The sequence below is a fragment of the Hylobates moloch genome, unplaced genomic scaffold, assembly GCF_009828535.3.
Source record: "Hylobates moloch isolate HMO894 unplaced genomic scaffold, HMol_V3 SCAFFOLD_8, whole genome shotgun sequence".
Classification (NCBI taxonomy): Eukaryota; Metazoa; Chordata; class Mammalia; order Primates; family Hylobatidae; genus Hylobates; species Hylobates moloch.
The window spans coordinates 50420484-50436084 of NW_026652283.1; the positions used below are offsets into that span (position 1 = coordinate 50420484).

The 15601-nt window shown below is 36.9% G+C and overlaps 1 protein-coding gene across 10 annotated transcripts in view; it reads right to left on the reverse strand.

Moving 5' to 3' along the window:
* LOC116473135 (AGBL carboxypeptidase 4) overlaps positions 1 to 15601 on the reverse strand; it is a 1494771-nt gene that overhangs the window by 1353977 nt on the left and 125193 nt on the right. For 5 of the 10 annotated variants that reach the window (XM_058443101.1, XM_058443097.1, XM_058443103.1 and 2 more), the window contains one exon: positions 8892 to 9035. The exons of the other annotated variants lie outside the window; for them this stretch is intronic. The gene's annotated coding sequence lies outside the window, so the exon portion shown is untranslated. The remainder of the gene's footprint in view (positions 1 to 8891; positions 9036 to 15601) is intronic. 10 annotated transcript variants of the gene reach the window in all.

The following is a 15601-nucleotide window of genomic DNA, read 5'->3' on the forward strand; positions in this document are numbered from 1 at the left end:
GACCAGAGACTCATTTTCTTCCAAAATGCTTTCTCTGGGAGATTTTAAAAAGTAAAGAAGAGAGAAATGTGAAAGGAAAGCAAAAACTTGGGACCTCAATTCACTATGCCAAAACAAAAAAAAATTAAGCTGAAAACCGAGTCATGCAAGAAGCTGCCTTACCTTTTGTTCCTAAGCAGATAGCTACAGATAAGAAGTCAGATATTGCCATAGGTAGCTACTCTATGTTCACCTTATCTTATGTACAGTGCTGATTTACTGAGTGGGAGACAAAAACATAATTGACTATTGTCCTACCTGCTCCTTTTCTCGTGCAACCTGTGGATTACCATATCCTCCCTGTTTCCTGTCCAGCCCACTTTTCCCCTTTAAATATTGAAGCCCTCAAAATCATCTTTGGAGAAAGGCACAGAACACAGGCTGTTTCTGTGATTCCATGTTTATTTCTTCCAGGCGTGCCCTTTACCTTGGCAAAATAGACATCTAAATTGATTGAGAAAAAAACAAAACAAACAAATACCAGCAAGATTTTTTTTTAGAAATCAAGTTGATTGTAAAATTTATGTGGAAACTCAAAGGACCTAAAATAGCCAGTACAATTCCAAAAAAACAAGAAAATTCTGGAGAATTTACACTACATGAAATCAAGACTTACTGTAACGACCCCAAAACTAGCATGGACATCAGGGTAGACATAAACCAGTGGATCAGAACAGAGAGTCCAGAAATATATCCATATGCAGCTCCAACAAAGCTGCAATGGTAATTTAACCTGAAAATAATGTTTTTACTACAAATAATGCTAGAAAAACTGAACATCTTTTTAAGAAAAAAAAATGAACCTTATCCTGTCCCTGACACAAAATCAACTTGAAATTGATCATAGAACTATTATGAAAACTGTAAAACTTCTAGCACAGAAACATCTTTGCAATCTTGGAGTAGGCAAATATTTCTAAGATGAGATATAAAAAGTCTAAACCATAAAAGAAGTGGAGGTTGTCAACTGGGAGGAAAAACAAGGGAACTTCTTAGGGTAATGAAAATGTTATACATCTTGATTATAGTGAAGTTTACATTAGTGTGTATATTTTCCAGAATTCATTAAATTGTATGCTAAAAAAACCAATAAAGTTTATCTTTCAATGCTTAAAAGTGAAAGTGGCTATAATCCATTGTGATGTCATAGAATTAAGTCTACTTACAATATATATGTAAATTTAAAAGTATAAATATTGAAAAAAGTAGAGTTACCTATGACTCATATCCCTTAAAATCCTGTTCTCATTCCCTAGATGCAAATGCTCTTAATCATTTGTTTTAGTTGCTCAAGTATTATTCTACAGAGTAGCTTTATACATGTACATCTTAATTTGTCATTATCAAACAGTATGTATTGAAACTGCTAGAAAAAACAAGAAAATGGTTTGTGTACATCACACTCCACTTCTCTAACAATTTTTGTTATTTCTATTATTATTTTAACTATTCTGTTGAAGTGGTTATCAATGTAAGCAGTTTGCTTAGGGAGCATTTTAAAAATTTGTTGAGGCATTGTTTGTTTTAATAATGATGTGAGAGCACTGATAGCATTTGGTTGGTGGAGATTAGGGAGGCTAGAGGAGAGTCCTATACAACTTCTAAATGTCCCACCAGACATTCAGGTATGCAAAAATCCTATTCATAAATGTGTGAGCTTAGTACCTATCTCTGCCTACACGTACACGCAAAAAATTTTACATGGCTTTAATAAACACTGTTTTTTTCCAAGAATGCAAGTAAGGTGTAAACCAAGGAAAGGTTATAGTGAATTTGTTCATAATTTTATCCAAAACTATCATCATTTTAGAAAATCATATCACCAAATACATTGTCATTCATTATATTTGATTTATTAATACAACACTACCATATCAGTCAACATTTGTAGCAGTTATGTTTATAGCGATTCTACACACAAATACAAATATTGGAACTCTTTATTATGGCTTCTATTTGCCTAGATATATGCATATTTGTTTTTCTTTATGGAGAAATCCTACCCAACCTGTAGACCTGCATAAAATGTCATCTCCTCTGGGAAGTCTTATCTGACTTCCCCAAGCAAAGATAATTTTTGCTCCTCTGTGTTCCCACAGTACATTGTTTATACCTTTCTTACAGAATTATTACTTTTTAATTATGTGTATCTTTTTACCCCTAGTGATTATGGTTTCTCATCAGAAGAGTCTAACCTCTTTTTATCACTACTTTCCCTCTCTCCATCCTATGTATGACATAATGCTTGGCACAATGTCAGTAATCTATAAAAACTCATTGAATTACTAAAACAAAAAAAGGACTTTTAGGACCTAATTTGATTTGAATACTAACTTTTTTTTTATTGCTTATCTGTTAAGAGCATAGTGGTCATGTTGCATTCTAAATCATCAAAAGAACAAACAGCATATTTACATTTACAGTGTATTAAGATAAATAATTACAATATAATGAGATGAAGTAGTCAAAGAAAACAAGACACTACAAAACATGCATGTATTGACACAAACACAAAAGGAGAGGAAAAAAAACTAAGCCTGCAGTGTTAATTCAATATAATGGTTGATTATTTTAATGTACAAGGCAGGAAATACAAAGTTATTATTCTCAGAGAAATAATATCTCACTTGCATTCTACATACACATAAAACCATTAAAAATAATGACATTTACAGCAGTACAAAATAAGGTGGCAGAGTTATTGTTGCTATGGAATAACTTTTATATTTATTGACTTCTATGCATTTAAATATTCAACCCCATAGTTGTTTCACCCATATTTTCAGATTCAAACTCTTTTTTTTTTATTATTATACTTTAGGCTTTAGGGTACATGTGCACAATGTGCAGGTTTGTTACATATGTATCCATGTGCCATGTTGTTTTGCTGCACTCATTAACTCATCATTTAGCATTAGGTATATCTCCTAATGCTGTCCCTCCTCTCTTCCCCCACCCCACAACAGTCCCTGGAGTGTGATGTTCCCCTTCCTGTGTCCATGAGTTCTCACTGTTCAGTTCCCACCTATGGGTGAGAACATGCGGTGTTTGGTTTTTTGTCCTTGTGATAGTTTACTGAGAATGATGGTTTCCAGCTTCATCCATGTACCTACAAAGGACATGAACTCATCATTTTTTATGGCTGCATAGTATTCCATGGTGTATAGATGCCACATTATCTTAATCCAGTCTATCGTTGTTGGACATTTGGGTTGGTTCCAAGTCTTTGCTATTGTGAATAGTGCCACAATAAACATACATGTGCATGTGTCTTTATAGCAGCATGATTTATAGTCCTTTGGGTATATACCCAGTAATGGGATGGCTGGGTCAAATGATATTTCTAGTTCTAGATCCCTGAGGAATCGCCACACTGACTTCCACAATGCTTGAACTAGTTTACAGTCCCACCAACAGTGTAAAAGTGTTCCTATTTCTCCACATCCTCTCCAGCACCTGTTGTTTCCTGACTTTTTAATGATGGCCATTCTAACTGGTGCAAGATGGTATCTCACTGTGGTTTTGATTTGCATTTCTCTGATGGCCAGTGATGATGAGCATTCTTGCATGTGTTTTTTGGCTGCATAAATGTCTTCTTTTGAGATGTGTCTGTTCATATCCTTTGCCCACTTTTTGATGGGGTTGTTTGTTTTTTCTTGTAAATTTGTTGGAGTTCATTGTAGATTCTGGATATTAGCCCTTTGTCAGATGAGTAGGTTGCAAAAATTTTCTCCCACTCTCTAGGTTGTCTGTTCACTCTGATGGTAGTTTCTTTTGCTGCACAGAAGCTCTTTAGTTTAATTAGATCCCACTTGTGAATTTTGGCTTTCATTGCCATTGCTTTTGGTGTTTTAGACTTGAAGTCCTTGCCCACGCCTATGTCCTGAATGTTATTGCCTAGGTTTTCTTGTAGGATTTTAATGGTTTTAGGTCTAACATTTAAGTCTTTAATCCATCTTGAAATAATTTTTGTATAAGGTGTAAGGAAGGGATCCAGTTGCAGCTTTCTACATATGGCTAGCCAGTTTTCCCAGCACCATTTATTAAATAGGGAATCCTTTCCCCATTTCTTGTTTTTGTCAGGTTTGTCAAAGATCAGATAGTTGTAGATATGTGGCATCATTTCTGAGGGCTCTGTTCTGTTCCATTGATCTATGTCTCTGTGGTGGTACCAGTACCATGCTGTTTTGGTTACTGTAGCCTTGTAGTATAGTTTGAAGTCAGGTAGCGTGATGCCTCCAGCTTTGTTCTTTTGGCTTAAGATTGACTTGGCGATGCGGGCACTTTTTTGGTTCCATATGAACTTTAAAGTAGTTTTTTCCAATTCTGTGAAGAAAGTCATTGGTAGCTTGATGGGGATGACATTGAATCTATGAATTACCTTGGGCAGTATGGCCATTTTCATGATATTGATTCTTCCAACCCATAAGCATGGAATGTTCTTCCATTTGTTTGTATCCTCTTTTATTTCATTGAGCAGTGGTTTGTAGTTCTTGAAGAGGTCCTTCACATCCCTTGTAAGCTGGATTCCTAGGTATTTTAATCACTTTGAAGCAATTGTGAATGGGAGTTCACTCATGATTTGGCTCTCTGTTTGTCTGTGATTGGTGTACAAGAATGCTTGTGATTTTTGTACATTGATTTTGTATCCTGAGACTTTGCTGAAGTTGCTAATCAGCTTAAGGAGATTTTGGGCTGAGACACTGGGATTTTCTAGATATACAATCATGTCATCTGCAAACAGGGACAATTTGACTTCCTCTTTTCCTAATTGAATACCCTTTATTTCCTTCTCCTGCCTGATTGCCCTGGCCACAACTTCCAGCACTATGTTGAACAGGAGTGGTAAGAGAGGGCATCCCTGTCTTGTGCCAGTTTTCAAAGGGAATGCTTCCAGTTTTTGCCCATTCAGTATGATATTGGCTGTGGGTTTGTCATAGATAGCTCTTATTATTTTGAGATACGTCCCATCAATACCTAATTTATTGAGAGTTTTTAGCATGAAGGTTGTTGAATTTTGTCAAAGGCCTTTTCTGCATCTATTGAGATAATCATGTGGTTTTTGTCTTTGGTTCTGTTTATATGCTGGATTACATTTACTGATTTGCATATGTTGAAGCAGCCTTGCATCCCAGGGATGAAGCCCAGTTGATCATGGTGGATAAGCTTTTTGGTGTGCTGCTGGATTCGGTTTGCCAGTATTTTATTGAGGATTTTTGCATCAATGTTCATCAAGGATATTGGTCTGAAATTCTCTTTTTTGGTTATGTCTCTGCCAGGCTTTGGTATCAGGACGATGCTGGCTTCATAAAATGTCTTAGGGAGAATTCCCTCTTTTTCTATCGATTGGAATAGTTTCAGAAGGAATGGTACCAGTTCCTCCTTGTACCTCTGGTAGAATTCGGCTGTGAATCCATCAGGTCCTGGACTCTTTTTGGTTGGTAAGCTATTGGTTATTGCCACAATTTCAGAACCTTTTATTGGTCTATTCAGAGATTCAACTTCTTCCTGGTTTAGTCTTGGGAGGGTGTATTTGTCAAGGAATTTATCCATTTCTTCTAGATTTTCTAGTTTATTTGCATAGAGGTGTTTGTAGTATTCTCTGATGGTAGATTGTATTTCTGTGGGATCGGTGGTGATATCCCCTTTTTCATTTTTTATTGCATCTATTTGATTCTTCTCCCTTTTCCTCTTTATTAGTCTTGCTAGCGGTCTATCAATTTTGTTGATCTTTTCAAAAAACCAGCTCCTGGATTCATTAATTTTTTGAAGGGTTTTTTGTGTCTCTATTTCCTTCAGTTCTGCTCTGATTTTGGTTATTTCTAGCCTTCTGCTAGTTTTTGAATGTGTTTGCTCTTGCTTTTCTAGTTCTTTTAATTGTGATGTTAGGGTGTCAATTTTGGATCTTTCCTGCTTTCTCTTGTGGGCATTTAGTGCTATAAATTTCCCTCTACACACTGCTTTGAATGTGTCCCAGAGATTCTGGTATGTTGTGTCTTTGTTCTCGTTGGTTTCAAAGAACATCTTTATTTCTGCCTTCATTTCATTATGTACCCAATAGTCATTCAGGAGCAGGTTGTTCAGTTTCCATGAAGTTGAGCGGTTTTGAGTGAGTTTCTTAATCCTGAGTTCTAGTTTGATTGCACTGTGGTCTGAGAGATATTTTGTTATAATTTCTGTTCTTTTACATTTGCTGAGGAGAGCTTTACTTCCAACTATGTGGTCAATTTTGGAATAGGTGTGGTGTGGTGCTGAAAAAAATGTATATTCTGTTGATTTGGGGTAGAGAGTTCTGTAGATGTCTATTAGGTCCACTTTGTGCAGAGCTGAGTTCAATTCCTGGATATCCTTGTTAACTTTCTGTCTCATTGATCTGTCTAATGCTGACAGTGGGGTGTTAAAATCTCCCATTATTATTGTGTGGGAGTTTAAGTCCCTTTGTAGGTCACTCAGGACTTGCTTTATGAATCTGGGTGCTCCTGTATTGGGTGCGTATATATTTAGGGTAGTTAGCTCTTCTTGTTGAATTGATCCCTTTACCATTATGTAATGGCCTTCTTTGTCTCGTTTGATCTTTGTTGGTTTAAAGTCTATTTTATCAGAGACTAGGACTGCAACCCCTGCCTTTTTTTGTTTTCCATTTGCTTGATAGATCTTCCTCTATCGCTTTATTTTGAATCTATGTGTGTCTCTGCACGTGAGATGGGTTTCCTGAATACAGCACACTGATGGGTCTTGACTCCTTATCCAGTTTGCCAGTCTGTGTCTTTTAATTGGAGCATTTAGCCTGTTTACATTTAAAGTTAATATTGTTATGTGTGAATTTGATCCTGTCATTATGATGTTAGTTGGTTATTTTGCTCATTAGTTGATGCAATTTCTTCCTAGCCTCAACGGTCTTTACAATTTGGCATGTTTTTGCAGGGGCTGGTACCGGTTGTTCCTTTCCATGTTTAGTGCTTCCTTCAGGAGCTCATTTAGGGCAGGCCTGGTGGTGACAAAATCACTCAGCATTTGCTTGTCTGTAAAGTATTTTATTTCTCCTTCACTTATGAAGCTTAGTTTCGCTGGATATGAAATTCTGGGTTGAAAATTCTTTTCTTTAAGAATGTTGAATATCGGCCCCCACTCTCTTCTGGCTTGTAGAGTTTCTGCCGAGAGATCAGCGTTAGTCTGATGGGCTTCCCTTTGTGGGTGACCCGACCTTTCTCTCTGGCTGCCCTTAACATTTTTTCCTTCATTTCAACTTTGGTGAATCTGACAATTACGTGTCTTGGAGTTGCTCTTCTCGAGGAGTATCTTTGTGGCATTCTCTGTATTTCCTGAATCTGAATGTGGACCTGCCTTGCTAGATTGGGGAAGTTCTCTTGGATAATATCTTGCAGAGTTTTTTCCAACTTGGTCCCATTCTCCCCATCATTTTCAGGTACACCAATCAGACGTAGGTTTGGTCTTTTCACATAGTCCCAAATTTCTTGGAGGCTTTGTTCGTTCCTTTTTATTCTTTTTTCTCTAAACTTCCCTTCTCCCTTCATTTCATTCATTTCATCTTCCATAGCTGATACCCTTTCTTCCAGTTGATCGCATCGGCTACCGAGGCTTCTGCAATCTTCGCGTAGTTCTCAATACTTGGCTTTCAGCTCCATCAGCTCCTTTAAGCCCTTCTCTCCATTGGTTATTCTAGTTATCCATTCGTCTAATTTTTTTTCAAAGTTTTTAACTTCTTTGGTATTGTTTTGAATTTCCTCCCGTAGCTCAGAGTAGTTTGATCGTCTGAAGCCTTCTTCTCTCAACTCGTCAAAGTCATTCTCCGTCCAGCTTTGTTCCATTCCTGGTGAGGGACTGCGTTCCTTTGGAGGAGGAGAGGTGCTCTGCTTTTTAGAGTTTCCAGTTTTTCTGCTCTGTTTTTTCCCCATCTTTGTGGTTTTATCTACTTTTGGTCTTTGATGATGGTGATGTACAGATGGGTTTTTGGTGTGGATGTCCTTTCTGTTTGTTAGTTTTCCTTCTACCAGACAGGACCCTCAGCTGCAGGTCTGTTGGAGTTTGCTAGAGGTGCGCTCCAGACCCTGTTTGGCTGGGTGTTAGCAGCGGTGGCTGCAGAACAGCGGATTTTCGTGAGACCACAAATTCAGCTGTCTGATAGTTCCTCTGGAAGTTTTGTCTCAGAGGAGTACCCGGCCGAGTGAGGTGTCAGTCTGTCCCTACTTGGGGGTGCCTCCCAGTTAGGCTGCTCGGGGGTGAGGGACCCACTTTAGGAGGCAGTCTGTCCGTTCTCAGATCTCCAGCTGCATGCTGGGAGAACCATTACTCTCTTCAAAGCTGTCAGTCAGACAGGGACATCTAAGTCTGTGGAGGTTCCTGCTGAATTTTTGTTTGTCTGTGCCCTGCCCCCAGAGGTGGAGCCTACAGAGGCAGGCAGGCCTCCTTGAGCTGTGGTGGGCTCCACCAAGTTCGAGTTTCCTGGCTGCTTTGTTTACCTAAGCAAGCCTGGGCAATGGCAGGCGCCCCTCCCCCAGCCTTGCTGCCACCTTGCAGTTTGATCTCAGACTGCTGTGCTAGCAATCAGCTAGACTCCGTGGGCATAGGACCCTCCGAGCCAGGTGCGGGACACAATCTCCTGGTGTGCCGTTTTCCAGGCCCGTTGGAAAAGCGCAGTATTAGGGTGGGACTGACCCAATATTCCAGGTGCCGTCTGTTACCCCTTTCTTTGACTAGGAAAGGGAACTCCCTGACCCCTTGTGCTTCCCGCATGAGGCAATGCCTCGCCCTGCTTTGGCTCGTGCACAGTGTGCTGCACTGGCTGTCCTGCACCCACTGTTTGGCACTCCCTAGTGAGATGAACCCAGTACCTTAAACAGAGATGCAGAAATCACCCATCTTCTGTGTCGCTCAGGCTGGGAGCTGTAGACCGGAGCTGTTCCTATTCGGCCATCTTGGCTCCCGTCTCCCAGATTCAAGCTCTTTACTCTTCTTTTAAAATGCCCCGAACTCAGCTAAGGCAGCATGAATTAGTAAGAATTCAGATTTCACAGTCACATAGATTTAAGATTCAATCCACTTACTTCAGATACATACTGCAGTATAACATACTTTGTTAAGTAATTTAACCTCTTTGAGTCTGTTTCTTTCCCTTAACATATTGTTCTGAAGGTTATGTAAAACACATGTAAATTACTTAGAACATAGTATTCACTCAATAAGTAGTTGGTTATTATTACTGTCATCATCCTTATCATTACTACTATTAAGACACCTGTATATTAAAGAAAATGTATTTAGTGAAAAGAATAAAGGATTCAGTTCTATAAAGTATAAAGAAAGATTTGGAAAAGGAAAGGAATAATTTCAATTGAAATCATGAAGAACATCTTGGTGAAAAGTAACTTAAAGTAACACTGAATACTGTAGCATCCAGTTAAATTACACACTAAAACACCCTTATCATAGTATGCAAAATAATTGTCCCCAAACATAGAGACAGAATAACACAATGGCTTTTTTCAATTTAAGAAAGTTAGAGATGGAAGATAAAATAATTGTGGTTTATCTTTACAGAAGTAAAGGTCTCATTCTAATAATGTTATTATTATTATATGCCTTGCTGACATTGGTTCTACAGCCTTTAAAAAATACTGTATGAATAATGAATATTTAGCAAGAAAATGATGAACATATTTTGGGGCAGAGGGAACAAAGAAAAATGTGTATCTATAGATGTAGCGTGTACCTGGTGAAATAATATAATTATAATCTCATTTCACTCTTATAAATAGGCCTGCTGAAACATCTAGAAATAGACTTTAGGGCTGTGTAAATTTTTGACATTTAAATGGGTTATGCTGCTGATGGATGTGAAAAAAGCTCGATTTGTTTAATTTTTACATTGAAAACTACTTCACACAAGTTATGAGCAATTCATATTGGTCAAAAATGAAGAAAACAGCTTATTAATTAAAACTGACCTTTGAATATGACACGTATTTCACTTCAGAAGCTAAAACACCTTCGAAGAGCTAACAAATTACCTCTATGTATAAGTGACATGTAGTTAAACGAGTCTGTCAAAAGTTCCACTATAAAGCCATATTTCCAGGGCTTCATAATTTTGAAAGAAAATTACATTAAAGATGAGTTGTAACCCACAAATTCTCAGCCAAAAGAATCTAAAATTTCTACTTGTGGATGTTTTACGGAAGATAATCTATATGTTTGGAAACTTTAGTCTCAGTGAACTAGTACCCATTATATAGCTTCTTCCTAGCATTTTATAAAATCTTTCCATGTGACTTCTCATTGAAAATCTATCTACAAGATAATACTGCAATAACTCACCAAAAAACCCTAAACATTAAAAAAAGATTTCTCAAATACACATACCCTAATTCTCCTTAGTCACATAGTCTACAACACAAACAACACATCTTGGTTTGTTAAGCTACAATCAATTAGAGGATGTTTCAATTACCAAATATGTATTGAAGATCTATTTTTGCACCCACGCTATCTTGTGCCCAGAACTGAGGAGAACATAAAAGACACATAAGCTGTAAATCAAACTATCACTCAATAAAAGAATAAGGATATACAAACAAATACTATAGTCTCAAAAAGTTGACCATCTAGTTAAGGACTATACTAAAAACAATAAAACATATAATGAAAAATGTTCTACTTCTTCAAGAAGGGAAAATTCAGTACAGACAATATAGTTTTGTAACACAGAGTTTGAAGAAATGTGGACCCTTATAAGGTTGAATACTTGCTTGGCCACTTTTGGGGCATACGACCATGGATGAGCCCAAATTCAGCAAGTGATGGTCTTGGACTTCTCTATTTTCATCGCACAGTTGTGGGGAAAAAAAACAGTGGCTCATTTTTCCCTGAAAGGGTAGTTTGCATACAATTTTCCAACCTTTTACAGTAAGTGATTTCCCTCCCTTGGTCTTACACAGGAATCACTTACACCTTTTTCTATTTTGTGTTATATTAATTACATATGCCTTAATGTCCACTTCCCAACCAGTCACTTAAACACTAACCTTCTAATTATGTGCTAGTCATAGTGAAATAATATATATTCTTTGTATACTTTTAATTGAGATACCTATATTCAGAGAAGCAGCATCTATGCCTTCCTCACAAAAGGCTTCCTGGAGAGCATGCCACCTGAACTACCTCAAATACGTGTGAAAATGAGTTCCAGGAAGATTACGCACAGAGGAACAAAGTATTAGTCTGAGTCTGGAGACAGAAAAAGTAGCTAGATCATGGAAGGCATTGTATGATATGCTGAGAAGGTTAGATTGTATCCTAAAGAGAGTAAAAACCAATCCCTGAAAAAGATAAAGCAAGGCAGTGGTACAATCTAGCCTTGGGGCTCAAAGCCCAGAGTATTTTCACAGAGAGGAGAAAAAATAAAGCTGCCTCTGTGATGATTACTTGAACATGGTAGGTGAAGCGTGGTAAATAAATAAGGGAGGCAGGAGTGTTAGAGGAGCAAGAAGTCTGGGATGGTTCACCCTGCCATGCAGAAGCAGAGACCATTCTCCTTCCATATAGACTGCACTGTTTCAGGAAGGCATAATGACAGATCAGCCTTGGAGAATTTACATATGTAATCTTGTCAAGCTCTACAACTGCATTCTGGTTCCCAAATTAGACTTGTACTTCTAAATGAAATTTTAATTTATATGCTAAAAACAGAACCCTTAAAAACAACATCTGGCTGGTTTTCCTAATTTATTTCTGCCAGATTCAATATTCAAAGAGTTCCAGCACAATGTTCTCCAAACTGTGGCCTATCAAAGGAATTTGGTGGGTCTCATTAATCTCCCTCAGCATTTACCAGGTACTCACTCTGTGCTAGGCATTGTGATAAGTGCTGGTGATCCAGATATGAATAAGACTTAGGATATCCTTCAAGGAGTATAGGCAAGGAAGGTGGAGTAAACAAGTGTAATAAAGTGCTTTACATTTTGTGATATATATATATATATATATATATATATACATTGTAGAATGGAGATCTAAACAAAGAGGTAAAAAAAACTCCCTATGTTAGGAAGGGGAGGAGGAAGAATCCAGATAAGTTTTTTTTAGAGAAAAGGTAACATGATATGAACTGAGTCTTCAGTAGATACCCACAAGACAGCCAAGGTATGAAGTTGTGAATCTGGAAAAGATAAGTTGTTCTAAAATGAAAGGCCCAGAGATTCAAAAGAACATCTGGGAGAATTTATAGAAGTCATACTATAAACAAGCTTATATGGGTATTTAAAAATGTATATTTATGCCATAAACAATTGAAATTATTAATGGATCTTAAGCAGTGAGTATTTTCAATATTTGCTTTGTACAATAGAAAGACCCCTCTGGCAGTAAAATGGACAATTAATTGAAGAATTAAGATTGTCCAATAAGACTGGACAGCAAATGCAGTTGGAAGATCAAAACAATAGTCTAGATGAAAGATTATGAGAGTCTGAACAAAAGCAAAAACAGTGGAGGTGAAAATGAGAGATATCCACATGGCATACCAAATAATTAGTTGTTGTTATTCCCCTAATTCTTGTATCCCATTCTTAGGAATACATTCCTCTTACAAATGAATCAATGATAATAAGTGAATATAAGAGAAAAGATGATAAAAATAAAAAACTGCAACCTTCAAACATGGCAATACTAAATTCTCACATTTCCTGGGAAAAATTGATCACTCAAACAGGTTCAACATTTTTATTCAAGACTTAGAAAAAATAAGTGTTTGTTACATAATTTTTCCAGATATTTTCAGATGGGAGGCTAGCCAGGAGCATAGATGTCAGACTCCAGATTCAAACTACCTTCATAAGCAAAAATGTTAAGCCAAAATTAACAAAGATAAACATAGATCATGCACAGATCTTGCATTTAGCTTGTGCAAGAAATCAACTGCACAAATATTGATCCAGCCTACTGGAAAGAAATGTGAAAAAAGTAATCTCGAAGTTTTAATTGATCGATATTATAAAAAATTAACACAACTTACCATAACATTAACAGAAGTTAGTTCTGAACATGTAGAATAAGTTTTAATGCATTATGTACTGATCAGACCATAGTTGAAGAACTTTGGTCCATTTCAGGTATCACATTTTAAGAAATACACTAACTACACTATTTACATAGGGAAAGAATCATGACCTATTGAGTCATATGAGATTCATATCCAATAAAAAGCTGAAAAAACCTTAGTGACAATAACAAATTTGTCTATACAACCACTACAGAGTATCTATGTTAAACTAAAGGGATACATTACAACTCTCTTCAAAAATTTGAAGAGTTAACAAGTAAAAGAAGGATGGGACTACCAGAGTTGCACTATTAGATTGGATAAGAGCCACCAATGGGTAGATTTCAGCTCAATAGATGAAAATATAAATAGCTAATGAACATAACCATCCAACAGTAAATTGCTCTCCTTTTTCATGAGAGGCAGTTAAAGCAGACTGATCAATATTTGGGTTTTCTGTAAAATGGCATCTTCCTTGAATAGGAAGTTGGACAAGATGGCCTCATAGTATCCACAAAAGTCTATGATTCAAAGAACTTACTAAGCATCTACTATATCTTCAGCTAGTACCAAATAACAAAAAACAAAATAAATAAAGTATATGGCTTCTGCTCTAAATATGCATATTTTAAAGTTGAGAAGATTCAATCAATATATGTGAAACAATTAAATTGTTCACAGTTGTTCACAATTAATAACTGTTAAACAATTAAAGAATAATTAAATAACAAACTATATACTACACAAGATTAGAGATGAACTCATCGGAAAGACCTCGTGTAGTTGGTGGAAAATGAGTTAGTTCCTGAAGGATGAGCAACTTTTGCTTTTAATGTTTTCATCAGCCAAGTGTGGTGGTACCCATCTGTAGTCATAGCTACTCCAGAAGCTGAGGCAGGAGGTTCACTTGAGCCCAGGAGTTCAAGGATTCAGGGAGCTATCACTACACCACCTCACTTAAGCCAGGAGCGACAGAGCAAGACCCTGTCTTAAATAAATAAATAAGCATTTTCATCAACTGACTAATAAAATAATATTTTTTTCTTTTTCAATTCACTGAAGTGATGACGTATTTTGTATTTTCTAATACATGAGTGGGAAAATTGATCCATGACTATGTAACCTAAGTATAGAAATAATCAGGTTTCTATAATCCCAGCTCTTTGGGAGGCTGAGGCAGTTGTGTCACGAGGTAAGGAGATGGAGACCATCCTGGCTAACATGGTGAAACCCCATCTCTACTAAAAATACAAAAAAATTAGCTGGGCATGGTGGCACGTGCCTGTAGTCCCAGCTACTCAGGAGGCTGATGCAGGAGAATCGCTTGAACCTGGGAGGTAGAGGTTGCAAGGAGCCCAGATCACACCACTGCACTCCAGCCTGGGTGACACAGTGAGGCTCCATCTCAAAGAAAAAAAAGAAATAATCAGGTTTTATAATCTTCTAAATTTAAGCTTCACAACAGATAATACGCTATTCTTGTCTCCTCACATTGCCGAACAAAGTGTCTTAAATAGAATAGATAAGTTATAAACCCTTGAATGAATGGATGAATAAGTGATTAAATTAAGGAATACAAATGCAGAAGCTCTCTCAGATTATGCTTGTATCATTTCAATAAGTTTAAAGAGGTGAAAATTACGCATATTGAACCACTGAAGGCAAAATGAATCAATCGGGATTCAAAGTAGAATTTGGTGAAAAACAACAAAAATAGCTACTACTTTTTGAGCACTTGTAATGTGTGAGACATTGGGCTAAGCATTTTATACATTATTTTGCATAACAGAAAAATCCTAGGGAGTAGTTCTTAATTCCTTTATTTTACTGATAAGAAAAAATTGAGGCTTAAATGGTTAACTTTCCCAGTATCACAAAGCAAATTAGTGAAAAGGCTGTAATTAAAATCCAGCTCTGATTTCAAAATCACGACTCATTCATGCATTTATTCCTTCAATAAATAATTGAGTGCCAACTGCAAATCGGAAAAGTTCTAAGTGTGGAGACAACAGCAGATAAGACAGACAACACTCATTCAGGGGCCCTTACGGCAAATATTATTGTGTGCCACTTATTTGCCAGACATTGTTCTATGCATTTGTTATGACATGGAGAAAAAAGAAGTCAAAATCTCTGCCTCTATGGAACCTATATTCTGGTTGGAGAGACACTTAATAAATACATAAATAAATAATACTATGGTAGATATATAAATATATAATTCCACCAAATCCCACTTCCTCTTCTCTCCTGGGTATATAATCTGACTGCATTTCCCAGTCTCCCTTGCATTTAGATAAGGTCATGTGACTGAACTCTAGGCAATATAAGTGTAGGAAAAAGAGATTATTTCATTTCCAGACCTTCTTTCAAACATAATCCTCCATACTCTTTCCCAATTCTTCAGCCAAAAACAGAAAAACACGATCTTAGCAGATGGAGGAGGCATATATATAAGAAAGAGCTTGACTCCCTAAATGACTGGATGACTCTCTGGTAAGCCCA